The sequence below is a fragment of the Megalobrama amblycephala genome, linkage group LG12 (assembly GCF_018812025.1).
Source record: "Megalobrama amblycephala isolate DHTTF-2021 linkage group LG12, ASM1881202v1, whole genome shotgun sequence".
NCBI lineage: Eukaryota > Metazoa > Chordata > Actinopteri > Cypriniformes > Xenocyprididae > Megalobrama > Megalobrama amblycephala.
Window position 1 is genome coordinate 6,925,757 of NC_063055.1, and position 15,034 is coordinate 6,940,790.

Here is a 15,034-nt window from a genome sequence, read left to right on the forward strand (position 1 = left end):
GGTACTAAAAACATATTTAAATCAGTTCATGTGAGTACAGTGGTTCAATATTAATATTATAAAGCGACGAGAATGTTTTTGGAGCGCCAAAAAACAAAATAACGACTTATGTAGTGATGACAGATTTAAAAACACTGCTTCAGAAAGATTCAGAGCATAAATGAATCAGTGTGTCGAATCATGATTCAGATCGCGTGTCAAACTGTCAACGGCTGAAATCACGTGACTTTGGCGCTCCGAACAGCAGATTCGATACACTGATTCATTTGTGCTCCGATGCTTCCTGAAGCAGTGTTTTGAAATCGGCCATCAGTAAATAAGTCGTTATTTTGTTTTTTGGCGCTCCAAAAATATTCTCTTCGCTTTATAATATTATATTGAACCACTGTACTCACATGAACCGATTTAAATATGTTTTTAGTACCTTTAAGGATCTTGAGAGAGGAAATGTCATTGATTGCTCCCTATGTAGGCCTCACGGAGCTATTGGATTTCAACTAAAATATCTTAATTTGTGTTCCGAAGATTAACGAAGGTCTTAAGGGTGTGGAACGGCATGAGGGTAAGTAATAAATGACAGACTTTTCTTTTTTGGGTGAACTAACCCTTTAACGGAAAAAAACTAAGTGTGGAATGTTGGACACTTCATGCATTCAAACTGTCGCAGCCTTAATTACGTAGTGGAGGGGAAGGGGCTGTCAGACTCCAGTGTTAAATAACAAAATAACCTTATACAATTCACGCACTACACTGATGAGTACATAGTGCATAAGTACATAGTGTATAGTGCGTCATTTGGGACGCAACTAACGTGTGTTTAATAAACTGTATCTTTTTTCCAGGACAATGACAGTGGAAGTGTTAATTAGCTTTTGTGTAGCCAAGACTTTAAAGTGTTAGTTCACCCAAAAATGAAAATTCTGTCATTAATTACTCACCCTGTCGTTCCACACCTATAAGACCTTCATTCATCTTCAGAACACAAATTAAGATATTTTTGATGAAATCCAAGAGGTATATGACTCGTCCATATATAACCACCACTTTCAAGGTCCAGAAAGGTAGTAAAGACATCGTTAAAACAGTCAACGTGACTGCAGTGATTCAACCTTCATTTTATGAAGCGACGAGAATACTTTTTGTGGGCAAAAACGAAACAAAAATAATGACTTTATTCAACAATCTCTTCTCTTCCCTGTCATTATCCTTACGTAGGTGATGCAGTAAGCACAGTGAAGGCATTCTTCTGTTTCTTCTGCATTCAGTGTTTACGTCTGAATATTGGCCAAAGCTGATCACGTGAGCAGCACGACGTAGAACCTGGAAGCGCTGACTTAAACAATGTATGAGAGTGACATAGAAGAGATGATTTTCATTTTTGTGTGAACTAACCCTTTAAGGTAACATTATGTGTTTGTAGAAAATGACTGAAATATTCAGTGTGACTAGCTTAGGCCTTCCCTACACATTAAGCACTTGTAGTTAATTAGAATTATTGAGTGGCTGCTTATGTAAATACACTGTAACATGAAGACTGTAATGTAAGTTGTGACATGATATCCTTCACCTAATACTGAGCATGTACAGGGCTTGATTTCCTTAAAGAGACAGTTCAGTCTAATTGAATATTCATGCCATTCCAAACAGGCATGTTATTTTTTTTTTTTCTGTGAGAATATGTTTAAACACTACTGTTCAAAAGTTTGGGGTCGGTGAGATTTTTTTTTTTACATGTAATGTATTTATTAGTTTATTTTAGTTGTTATATTTTATCATTTTTTATTTCTTAATATGTAAAATGTTATTCACCTTATTCCTACGCCCCATTATGACGCTTTGCGCGAAATATGGGTGTAACTTCCGTTAAGCTGTAAACAATCTGTGAAAGACTCGCTCTATGAACGCAATAATACGTTTTTTTAAAACTGGATACGAGATGACAATATTCTGCTCACCCTTCAACCATTGAACATTAAAAGGACATTTACACGTGTAAAAGCATCAAAAAGGTACTTTGAACAGACCACGAATAACCCCAAAGCGCGATTCTTTCCGCAGCAATAACGGACGGGTTAAATATCACTGTGGTAATATATATCTGTATTATGTAACATACGTTGCCTTGATCAAAAAATGTTCATTAACTTCAGCGTTGCGTGATACTATTTCAAAGTGATTTCCGCCATTTTGAAAGATAATAAATTGTATTTACCTGTGAAAACAAACCTGGAAAGAGATGTGAGGATTTGAGGAGAAAAACGAGAGATTATGGAATATATCGTAAATTAAACAGACAACAAATGTGCAGTATATGTTGTCCTTTTTCATACTATTAATGTGGAATTCAAAGGGAAAAAAGAAAATAATCTTGAGGAAAAGAATGCAGCGAATGAAAAGAGCTCTTGTCATAGATGTTCTTGTTATAACATGTCACATTAAAATACGAAGCGTTACGTTATTCTCATGATGTCTGAAAATAAAACGTGAAGGAAAATTGACAGCTCATTCATGGATAAGCTTTATGTAGGGCAAACTTATGATTTGAAATGATGCGTTTCAGTCTTTTTGAATGGAAGTTCCCCAAACCGGAAGTGCCACCCATAATTCAAAACGCAGTAGGCTCGTCAGGAATAAGGTGGATGTAATAGTGATCTTTTCTATACAGCAGCCCAAATCATGTAATGACTTGCCCAAATAATGACTGATCTGAACAGTCAGCTAACCATTTGAACGTATGTTTACATGTTTTGTACACTTCCCTGAACTATGTCCACCATTGTGGACGTGACATAACTTTAATGCTATTTTAAAACATGTCTGATTCAAAGTGTCTCCAGTCTCCTTTAGAGCAGATGCAAGGAAAAGGTAAGAGAGGCCTGAGAGATTGGATTCTTGAGTCACTAGTTTTAAAAATTTACTAGTTTCTTGATTCCTTTTTGCTGCCATCTATAAATAGCTGCTTCTCTCAGCTTTACAAAGAAACATGGGACATCTGTACAGGAGGACCATGTCTGCATCTCATCTCTGCGCTCCTATTAAAGTATTAAACTGCACAACGCATGTTACTCTTTTCCCGGATGATCTGAGATAAGCTCCCTTCCAGACGTTCATTATCAGCTGTAGTTCATTTCCCTCTCTGGGTCGTGCTAAACATGTTTGCCAGAGGTTCGTAATTACGCCGGCATCATTTTTTAATGAGACAGTGAGTACTGAAAAAATCCTCCTGTGATGTCTTGGAGAACGGGATGTTTAAGGAATAGTTCATCCAAAAAAGGAAGATTTACTCACTCTCATGTTTTTCTAAATCTGCTTTCTAAATCTAACAGGAGCACAGAGTCCGTCAAGCTCTAAAGTGACAAAAGATATAGCCTAATAAGAAGTAAGAAAAATAAAATAAAGTAAAATTAAATAAAAAAATAAAATAAACTTTTAAATATTACTACTACCAATACCAGTTTAAACAGATTTTAGTTATTTAACCTATGCTAAGCAAATGAAAATGACTGAACAGAATAACTAAATAAATAAATAAATAATTTACTAGAGTACTAAAACTGAGTAAACCACATGGACAGATGATGCTAGAATAAAAAAATATTATATATAGCCTAATGCCATTTAGTTCTCGCATGTCTTGAGATTAAAGGTGCAGTGAGCGATTTCTGAGAAACGCTGTTGAAAGTGGATCGGACCGAGCACCACAACACACTTATAGCCAATCAGCAGTAGGGGGGCGTGTCCACTCATGATGGGGGAGGAGAGGGAGAGATCTGAAGAAAGACTGTAGAAAGAGAGATGGCTGAGTGACAAGGGAATAGAAGGGTTATGATCAGGCAAGAGCTTTTGGACCTGCGTTAATATTAGAAAAGCTTTCCAGCGGGAAGTCCTGAAAATGGATGCTGAGATTGAGTTGTTTCTGCTCCATACGTCATTAACAAAGACACTTTAAAATAAAGTATAATCGTCTTTATTTTTCTCTCAACATACTCAGTCCACATTCACTGCATGCAAAAGTTTTTAAAATTCCTCATTTTGTGTTTCACAGAAGAAAACAAGTCGTTTGGAACAACACAATGGTAAGTAAGCGATGACAATAAATAAAATGTTTTTAAAAAATACATTTTTGAGTGAACTATTTCTACATTTTAATGCAAACCTCCATCAGTTAGCCTATGGTTGTCTCTTTGTCTTTGTGCCCTCTAGCAGGTGTGGTGTAAAACACTGGAAAAGGATGCATTGACTCTTCTCATCTGAAGTCCGTGTGTAAGAAAATCTGCCGGATGGGACGCATACCGTGTCATTGCGGCAGTGTGATAGGACACAGGAAAAGGAAAATCCTCCTAATCGAGGCTGGATGAATTGAGGTACTGTAGGTCAAAATCCGTTCCTGGAGAACCGTTTATCTGTGTCTAAATCGAGAAAGGACAAGACATCTATCTTGAAACGGCTCCATTTTTGTGCCAACTGATCCTATACGTCAGTCCAGGAGAGATAGCGAGGAGCCTTGTCTTTGAGTTTTGATACGAAGACACTCTTTACAGTCACAGATAGTGATAATGACTGAAACCTTTTATTGTGCATAAAAACCACTAAGGTAAAAGTTCATTTTATGTAAATCACCAGCATCTTATCTTATGCTACTTTCCATTCAGTCATTTGAAGTAGGATTGTCCTACTTTAATTTCAACCGTAGGGGTAAATCTCATAAACTGTCTGAGTCATATTTCATGGCAAATCATTATTTTTTTTTATGACAATTGATCCTCCCTCCCAATCTGTAAATATTCATTGAAAAGATGGCTTGATATTGATTGATACAATCCCAATTTGGTTGATGCATGTTTTTTTTTTATAATGTGCCTCCTGTATGTCTTTGTTGCTGCGTCTGTGTTGTGTACGTCTGTGCACTTTGTTGTTTCTTCGTTGTTTCTGAAGAACTACATTGTTTGACAGAAGAATACATTTGTTATCGGGGCTGTCGCTAGCGGGGCGAAAGATGGTGACGATTCTAGGGGACATCCCCACTCCCCCAGAATGCAAAGGGGGAACCACCTTAAATCCACTGTAAACCATGGCTTCTTGGGGCTTATTGCTTTATTTTAATGAATTACTGAAAGAGAAGGATCTGCACACATTTGTTCAAATTCTGTTGGATTTTTCACAGAAAGTATTCTCGTCCCTTCATAATATTAAAGGTGCCATCGAATGGAAAATTGAATTTACCTCGGTATAGTTGAATAACAAGAGTTCAGTACATGGAAATGACATACAGTGAGTCTCAAACTCCATTGTTTCCTCCTTCTTATATAAATCTCATTTGTTTAAAAGACCTCCGAAGAACAGGCGAATCTCAACATAACACCGACTGTTACGTAACATTATTATTAATATGTACGCCCCCAATATTTGCATATGCCAGCCCATGATCGAGGCATTAGACAAGGGCAGCCAGTATTAACGTCTGGATCTGTTCACAGCTGAATCAGGTAAGCACGCAAGAACAATAGCGAAAAATGGCAGATGGAGCAATAATAACTGACATGATCCATGATAACATGATATTTTTAGTGATATTTGTAAATTGTCTTTCTAAATGTTTCGTTAGCATGTTGCTAATGTACTGTTAAATGTGGTTAAAGTTACCATCGTTTCTTACTGTATTCACGGACACAAGAGCCGTCGCTATTTTTAAACACTTGCAGTCTGTATAATTCATAAACACAACTTCATTTTTTATAAATCTCTCCAACAGTGTGTAATGTTAGCTTTAGCCACGGAGCACTATCAAACTCATTCAGAATCAAATGTAAACATCCAAATAAATACTATACTCGCATGATCCGACGCGTGCATGCAGTATGCATGACGAACACTTTGTAAAGATCCATTTGAGGGTTATATTAGCTGTGCGAACTTTGTTTATGCTGTTTAAGGCAAGCGCGAGCTCCGGGGGCGGGGGAGCACGAGAATTTAAAGGGGCCGCAGCCTGAATCGGTGCATAGTTAATGATGCCCCAAAATAGGCAGTTAAAAAAATGTATTAAAAAAAATCTATGGGGTATTTTGAGCTGAAACTTCACAGACACATTCAGGGGACACCTTAGACTTAGATTTCATCTTGTAAAAAAACGTTCGATGGCACCTTTAAGATGAACCACTGTAGTCACATGAACTGTTTTAAATACGTCTTTAGTAGTTTTCTGGGCATTGAAAGTGTTAATTGTCTTGCTGTCAATGGAGGCCTCACTGAGCCATTGGATTTTATGAAAAATATAGAATATCCCAGAAACGCCTCAATTATAGTCTTGAGTTTTCTTTCAGGAATGTTCACGTCACAATATTCCTCATTTAAATAATTCCTGCCCAAGGCATATGCAAAAAAATTGGGATGAGGCCTCGTTGAGTTGCGTTAGTAGTGTGCTGAAACTCGCATTAACTAATGGGACCTTGTTGTAGAGTGTTACCAATTATTCTCATATGTAAAAAATTGGAACAAATATCAAAGTGGTAGGAACTGTCTTAAAACACTGCTTTGAATACAGCTTTAAAACAATGTTTATAAAACATAATAAAAGATATCTCGCACTGTTCAAATTCAGCAGACCACGTTTGTGAATATGTTTGTTGGTAAAAACAAAAGTTTTTCAGGTTCCTCCATGATCCAGATGGCGTTTTGTGTGTGGATTTTAAAACTGCAGCCTGTCGGTTTGAAACGGGCTGCTGAAACAAAAGGCTGCCCGCACACTCACCGTCCAAAATGAATACCGACAATCTGATTCGGCTTAATCTCCGAAGCCCAAACCCACACGCTCCGTCAGCAGCTCTGGAGGTGTCAGTCTTTGGTGCATCTCCTAATCCTCTGTTTTGTGCGCCAGCGGTTAGCTTGCTTGTTGACTGTTGACTGGAAGGATGTTGTTGAATGTATTTCTTTCTCTCTGAAGGAAGGAGGGCCTCATCCCTGGATGGAATTTCAGCTCTTGGCTCGTCATCTCTGAAGTGGCCAGAGATTATCTGTTTGTTTGGGGTATCGATCCGACACTTGAGCCTGCTCGTTGGAACCGTATACACGTTCAGATGGGACTTTCACCGAGGTTAAATTCGGACCTCAGAGGCCCCGCGGCTTAACCGTGAACGACAACATTTATAACTTAATGACAACTGTTTTGGAGTCCGCACGGGATGACTAATTCAACTCGATGGTCAATTTTACCACACAGAAGTGCCCTCTTCAATATCCTCTCCATATGGGCTGTTCACCCTGTCCAATTCATTAGCCACTCTGGGCTCTTGTAAAACCGTGTCCCGTGATTCACTGGTGCAGAGCTTCTATTGATGGTGACAGTCCATTAAATTCTTCATCAAGAGGCGCTTCGATGCCCAGAACTCCTCGTTTAAACAGTACTGCCTGGCCGGAGCAACCAGCCTCTGTTTACCTCTAAACCAAACAGCATTTTGTTATTGTTCAGGGTGCAGAGCAAACTGCGTGGTGACTATGACTATTTTAAAAATAGCACTTACACTGCAAAAATAGCTTTTTAATAAGTTTGTGATTAGGTTTTATTTTTGACTTGTTTTCCAGTTTAAAAAACAAAAAAATCAGTGTAGCAAGATGCATAAGATGTTAAGACTTGTTTTCAAAGAATCTATCTTTAATACTGCACTTGCAGATTTTTTTTCCATTTGTTTTGCATATAAACAAGTTAAAACAAAGTGGAAAAACTTGCTAGAGCACTAAGATAATACTCTTATATTCAAGATGCAGTCTATGAAAACGCTTAATGTCTTAAGCAAAGTTGCTTCTCAACGATGATATTTTAGTATTACTTTTATGGCATTTATTAATATTTTGAATTTCCCTTTATTTTAATATTTTCAGTTTTGATTGTATTATTAGTTTAAGCTTTAGTAATTTTGTAACTCATTTTTATTATTCTTTACTCAGTTTTTTAATGTTTATATTTAGTTTTAATTTATTTTTTAATTCAGTTTTAGTTAATTGATTTAGTACTTCAACTTATTTTATTTCAGTTAATTTCCAAGGTAACACTTTAATATTTTCCCCTAATTTTTAAGTTTAAGCTTTTTTTCCCCATGTAATATTTATATTTTTTCTTTATTTTAATTAACAAAAATTATTTTTTTTAATAGCTTTAGTTGTAGTTTTAGTGAACAATACAAACACTGTTTCTCAAAAGAATTAATATAAAATAATTTTTAGACATTTTTTAATAAACATGCTCATTAAAAACAGTATTTTCCCAGTGCTCCAGTTTATTCATTTCAGCCATACTGAGTTACATTTTCAAATAAGTAACATGTTACTATTCTATTTATGGGTCAATGATGTGACGGGTCGTTTTTTTGTCCAAAGGCCTTAATAATAATAAAAAACAAAGATATGACATCCAATGTTTGCAAGGTAGTACAACTAGATCACTTTTATTGAATCCAAAAGGTTTAATTATATTTTGCTACATATAAAGGTATTTAAAAGATTTTGAAGTGTCAAAAGGTCATTTGGTTTAACCGTCCAAAGGCCAATACAGCCATTTAATTCATGATTAAAATATCTTTTTTTATAAAATTTTATAACATCATTTATCAACATAGTGCAAAATGGGATTAAAATTATGTGTAGAAGCCGTTGCTTTGTTATGAGAAAGAATGTCCAGAAAAATGAATTTCATTGATGTCATTCTGAGTAACCAATATAAAGCGACTATTTTGGATCAAGTCGTGCGGTCAATATCATGTGACAGGATGTGACATCATTCAGACACCTGCAAAGGACCACATGGTTGTGAAGCAAAGTAAAAAAAATTCAGTAGTGAATTTCATATTTTAACTTCCTCATACGCATGTCCCAAAACAATCAGGTCATTCAGTACAACCGCTATAAAACATGGAAAATGTTGTAATATTTTAAAAACTTGTACTAAATATAAAATGTTTGATTGTCCTTTTGCTAGCTAGCTAGATATCAACCTGTTAGCACTGTTTAAAAATAGTGTAATTCGATATAACCAAAAGAGACCGAAATTTTGGTTAAACCAAATTACTTTTTTGGACAAATTTTGTTCATCTTGTAAAAAATTACAAAAGCAGTGTTAACTGATTATAAAAACCACGTAATCTCATTGTTAACACTTAATAAATCTTCAAAATTAATTATATCTCCATTATGTTTTTTTACACTTTTAAAAACCTTATTCGTCAATTACCCTTTTTTAATATAAAGAGATAGTTCGTGCCAAAATGCAAATTCTGTTGTTATTTACCTTGTATTGTTCTAAATTGGTATGTCATATATGTATGCGTTGCTCTTGCCATGCAGTCTTCTATAGTCAAACAATGGCTTTTATTAGGAGTAATGCATTCACGTAACATGCTTTTTCTTTCAAAAGTGATGAGTTTGGGAAAGGAATCACTTTATGCAACCAAAAGCAGAGGAGAGTGCTGATCTTTTGAAAACAGTCATTATTTTTTTGCCATTCGATTGAGTGATGCTAAGAAATTATGCACATTAATATGAATTTCACTGCCTTTGCTTCAAATTTTTTTTCTTTTTTTTAGGCTCACACTGCATGTCCCATTGCAATGGTACAGTGAAGATTTCTGTGACAAGATTCGACAAACTCTAAACCCTTTTTTGCATCAGGCAGCAGCAGCGGAAGATTAAATTGCGTCGTGGCAGTGGCGGCACAGTCAGTTCGTGGCTTCATCCATTATCAATCGTCTACTCGAGGCTTAAGAAAGGTTGACATGCCACAGCCAGACATGATAATGAAAGAGATACGGGATCGGTGCTGACGAGGGGTCAGTGAACGGCCTTGAATGGGTTCATATTGATTACATGACCAGATCCGCCTTTTCGTGCTACATCGTGCTGTCTTGAAAAAGTTGATGTTGCACTTAGACGAAATGTCCACTGCAAACAAAATAAAGCTCATGATTCCTATTTCAGGCAGAAGGTAAGATGGATGGTCCAGGTCATGCTACTGATACGCAATTGGATGCTTCAACCCCACTGACATTCATATAATAGGCACGTCCAAGACATTATTCCAAAACAAATCATGGCTTGACCAGAAACCGCTCTCAGATTACTAAGCCGTTTATACAATCAAAGTAGCTGATATGTGAGCCACTACAATACTTGACCCAGTTTCCAATGGCGGTATGAAAATGTGCAGAGATTTTCCTTCCTGCATTGTCATGTCTAATTGCGTCAGTTGAAGGTTGTAGACGATCCAAAGGTCTGTGACCTGTTTAAGCCTTTTTTTTTTTTTTTTGCCGTGTTTAAAGAAGAGCGCTCCATAATTAACTGGAGCATTTTGGTAAACAGTTGTCAGAAACAATCAAGTAATTGGCCCTGAAACTTCCTTACTGGCTGATGTCATGTTGTTAAATTAGCTTTATCTTCTGTTCAGGCCCTTAGAGTGGTTGTTTTTATCTATTGTCCACTAACGGCCTGAAGAGCTGGCTTTCTGTAGTTTTTCTGTAGGTTTCAAAATGATTATTTTTCAGTTAATGAGTTCATAGTAGAAGGATGCTTGGATTGGCAAGGTCTTGTGTAACTCTTTATGGTTTGATGTTGCCATATGTGTTTGTTCTCATTCTCACTCACTGTTAAGAACAAAATTGTGTAATAATGTGCTTTTTACAGGTGGGGCCTGCATGGATCGGACTTGTTTGTTCAGCACATCCCACAGATGCTCGATTGGATTGAGATCTGGGGAATTTGGAGGCCAAGTCGTTGTTGTGCTCCTCAAACTTTTCTGAACCATTCCTGAACCATTTTTGCTTTGTGGCAGGGCACATTATCCTGCTGAAAGAGGCCACAGCCACAGCCACCAGGGAATACTGTTTCCATGAAAGGGTGTACATGGTCTGCAACAATGCTTAGGTAGGTGGTACGTGTCAAAGTAACATCCACATGGATGGCAGGACCCAAGGTTTCCCAGCAGAACATTGCCCAAAGCATCACACTGCTGGCTTGTCTTCTTCCCATAGTGCATCCTGGTGTCATGTGTTCCCCAGGCACCGCAGACACATACACACCCGGCCGTCCATGTGATTCAGACCGGACCACCTTCTTCCATCGCTCCATGGTCCAGTTCTGATGCTCACGTGTCCACTGTTGGTGCTTTCGGCAGTGTACAGGGGTCAACATGGGCTCCCTGACTGGTCTGCGGCTATGCTCCCCCATACACAACAAACTGCGATGCACTGTGTATTCTGACACCTTTCTGTCAGAACCAGCATTAACTTCTTGAGCAGTTTGAGCTACAGTAGCTTGTCTGTTGGATCGGGCCACATGGGCCAGCCTTCGCTCCCCATGTGCATCAATGAGCCTTGGCCGCCCATGACCCTGTCGCCGGTTTACCACTGTTCCTTCCTTGGACCACTTTTGATAGATACTGACCACTGCAGAGCTGCAGTTTTGCAGATGCTCTGACCCAGTCGTCTAGCCATCACAAATTTGGCCCTTGTCAAATTTGCTCAAATCCTTATGCGTGTGTATGTGATGTATTTAATATATGTATATAATATATATATATATATATATATATATATATATATATATATATATATATATATATATATATATATATATATATATATATATATATATATGATATAGATATATGTGATAGATAGATAGATAGATAGATAGATAGATAGATAGGTTAAAGTTTTCACCGAATAACAGTTTAAATTTTTAAATAATAATGAAAAATATAAATGTTGCCATATGGCAGTTTTGAAACTGCAGTGATCCATTTCTTGTTTGTAATTTTAATAGATAGTGGCATTGATTATATTACTGCAGTTGTTTATTTGGAAGTGTTTATAGTAATATTATTGAACTTATGCATAAATGTCACAATTCTGATTTATGTTTCATGTCTTCAGAAAAGGCCAGAAGAAGAGTGCACTACTCATTCTAACAATATGGATGAGTCAGGCTTTTAAGAACATTAATTAAAGATAACTGATAATGATTCACTCAATTTGAGTTTGTAGGAGTTCCAGGTTCCAAAGGAGTTTTAAATATCAGTTGATAAAACAGTTGGATGGATGAATGGATTGATAAAGGAATATATGGATGGATGGATGGATGGATTGAAGAAGGAATGGATGGATGGATGGATTTATGAAGGAATTGATGGAGGGATGGAGGAATAGATGAATGGATTGATTGAAATAATTGGGTTTTATGGTTTTACTTTGAATTCAGCTCTAAAATAAATGTTTATAAAATGGATCATTTCGATCCTGGCCTCTGATTGTCCAGTATAACTTTCCAGCCATGCTGAGCAATACCAATATAAAATCAAAGACGTAAAGTACATCTAAAGAAAACATCTGTCATGATTTGTAAGTCTTGTAACAACGCTGACCTCAGTGTGGACCTTCAGAAGTAGGGTGACTAAATAGTTTTTTCCCCTCTACAATCAGATGTAGAATATTCCCCACCAAACTGAAAAAAGAAGGAACAGGAAAAATAGAAGGACTTCACAGTGGACTATTACCCAGCAGTCCATGCATAGACTTTAAGGAGGATGGTGAGGGCTGAGGGTGGTGTTTGGGGCAAGGTAGGATATGTGTGACCACCTTCTGTATACAGTAGGTACGAAAAGTATTCAGACCCCCTTAAATTTTTCACTCTTTGTTATATTGCAGCCATTTGCTAAAATCATTTAAGTTCATTTTTTTCCTCATTAATGTACACACAGCACCCCATATTGACAGAAAAACACAGAATTGTTGACATTTTTGCAGATTTATTAAAAAAGAAAAACTGAAATATCACATGGTCCTAATTATTCAGACTCTTTGCTGTGACACTCATATATTTAACTCAGGTGCTGTCCATTTCTTCTGATCATCCTTGAGATGGTTCTACACCTTCATTTGAGTCCAGATGTGTTTGATTATACTGATTGGACTTGATTAGGAAAGCCACACACCTGTTTATGTAAGAACTTACAGCTCACAGTGCATGTCAGAGCAAATGAGAATCATGAGGTCAAAGGAACTGCCTGAAGAGCTCAGAGACAGAATTGTGGCAAGGCACAGATCTGGCCAAGGTTACAAAAACATTTCTGCTGCACTTAAGGTTCCTAAGAGCACAGTGGCCTCCATAATCCTTAAATGGAAGACGTTTGGGACGACCAGAACCCTTCCTAGATCTGGTCGCCCGCCAAACTGAGCTATCGGGGGAGAAGAGCCTTGGTGAGAGAGGTAAAGAAGAACCCAAAGATCACTGTGGCTGAGCTCCAGAGATGCAGTCGGGACAAAGTTGTAGAAAGTCAACCATCACTGCAGCCCTCCACCAGTCAGGGCTTTATGGCAGAGTGGCCCGACGGAAGCCTCTCCTCAGTGCAAGACACATGAAAGCCTGCATGGAGTTTGCTAAAAAAAAACACCTGAAGGACTCCAAGATGGTGAGAAATAAGATTCTCTGGTCTGATGAGACCAAGATAGAACTTTTTGGCCTTAATTCTAAGCGGTATGTGTGGAGAAAACCAGGCACTGCTCATCACCTGTCCAATACTGTCCCAACAGTGAAGCATGGTGGTGGCAGCATCATGCTGTGGGGGTGTTTTTCAGCTGCAGGGACAGGACGACTGGTTGTAATCGAGGGAAAGATGAATGCAGCCAAGTACAGGGATATCCTGGATGAAAACCTTCTCCAGAGTGCTCAGGACCTCAGACTGGGCCGAAGGTTTACCTTCCAACAAGACCATGACCCTAAGCACACAGCTAAAATAAGGAAGGAGTGGCTTCACAACAACTCCGTGACTGTTCTTGAATGGCCCAACCAGAGCCCTGACTTAAACCCAATTGAGCATCTCTGGAGAGACCTAAAAATGGCTGTCCACCAACGTTTACCATCCAACCTGACAGAACTGGAGAGGATCTGCAAGGAGGAATGGCAGAGGATCCCCAAATCCAGGTGTGAAAAACTTGTTGCATCTTTCCCAAAAAGACTCATGGCTGTATTAGATCAAAAGGGTGCTTCTACTAAATACTGAGCAAAGGATCTGAATACTTAGGACCATGTGATATTTCAGTTTTTCTTTTTTAATAAATCTACAAAAATGTCAACAATTCTGTGTTTTTCTGTCAATATGGGGTGCTGTGTGTACATTAATGAGGAAAAAAATGAACTTAAATGATTTTAGCAAATGGCTGCAATATAACAAAGAGTGAAAAATTTAAGGGGGTCTGAATTCTTTCCGTACCCACTGTATGTTCTGTTTTGCTATCGGAGCCACATCAAATGTTAGATTTACCTGACCCAAAATGCTATAAAACAATAAGTGAACAAGTGTCTGTTTCATATCCAGAATCTCATGCTGATATGAAGCTAGCCTTCAAACGGCACTTCACTCTCAGACTCTCCCAGTGTCCGCTGTTTCCGCATTGACGTTTTGCTGTAGTGAATAAAAATGATGGAGGAGAAATATAGAGGGGGCAAACGAGAGTGGCCATTAAAAGAAGGCAATCTATGGGGTAATAGGAATCATTATAGAGTCATCATGAATAAATAATGTTTCTTTCCTTTCTATTGAGCTCTCTCCCCCTCTCTATCTCTATGTCAATGCTCGACTCAGCAGGGTTTCCTCACGCTAGCTTTCGGTCTGTCCTGGAAAGGGGGGGCGAGGGTGGCATAATTGAAATCTAATCAAGTTGATGAGTCAAGAGAGGAGAACTTGCATGAGGAAAACACTCTTTCGAATGAGAAAAAGATAAGGGCTGATGGGAAAACGAAGTGATTTTTCACTGGAGTCAGTATGGTGGAGTGTCTGCATGGATTTTTTTAGCCTGCTAATGTACATCATTATAAAAACATCTGAATCACTGGAGAAGAAATAACCCTTGTTCTGTTAGAAAGATCTGAACCATGGCAACTAAAATTGACATCTTTAGCAACTTGGTCTGTATACTAAGAATAAATGTTAAGGACAATAGTTTCATGTTTTCTACATTATCTCTGAAAAGAATGTGCACGTTAAGGCAAATAG

The 15,034-nt window shown here is 37.7% G+C and overlaps 1 protein-coding gene and 1 long non-coding RNA gene across 3 annotated transcripts in view; both read left to right on the forward strand.

The window, feature by feature from the left end:
• The first annotated feature begins 1,150 nt into the window (after positions 1-1,150).
• On the forward strand, positions 1,151-5,227 carry LOC125279235. Its single transcript, XR_007187357.1, has 3 exons — positions 1,151-2,009; positions 4,046-4,076; positions 4,204-5,227. It is a non-coding gene; the product is annotated as an uncharacterized LOC125279235 (long non-coding RNA).
• Positions 5,228-11,685: 6,458 nt separating this feature from the next.
• Positions 11,686-15,034, forward strand: part of kcnd1 (potassium voltage-gated channel, Shal-related subfamily, member 1) — an 89,274-nt gene continuing 85,925 nt past the window's right edge. For both annotated transcript variants that reach the window (XM_048209746.1, XM_048209745.1), the window contains exon 1: positions 11,686-12,598. The gene's annotated coding sequence lies outside the window, so the exon portion shown is untranslated. The remainder of the gene's footprint in view (positions 12,599-15,034) is intronic.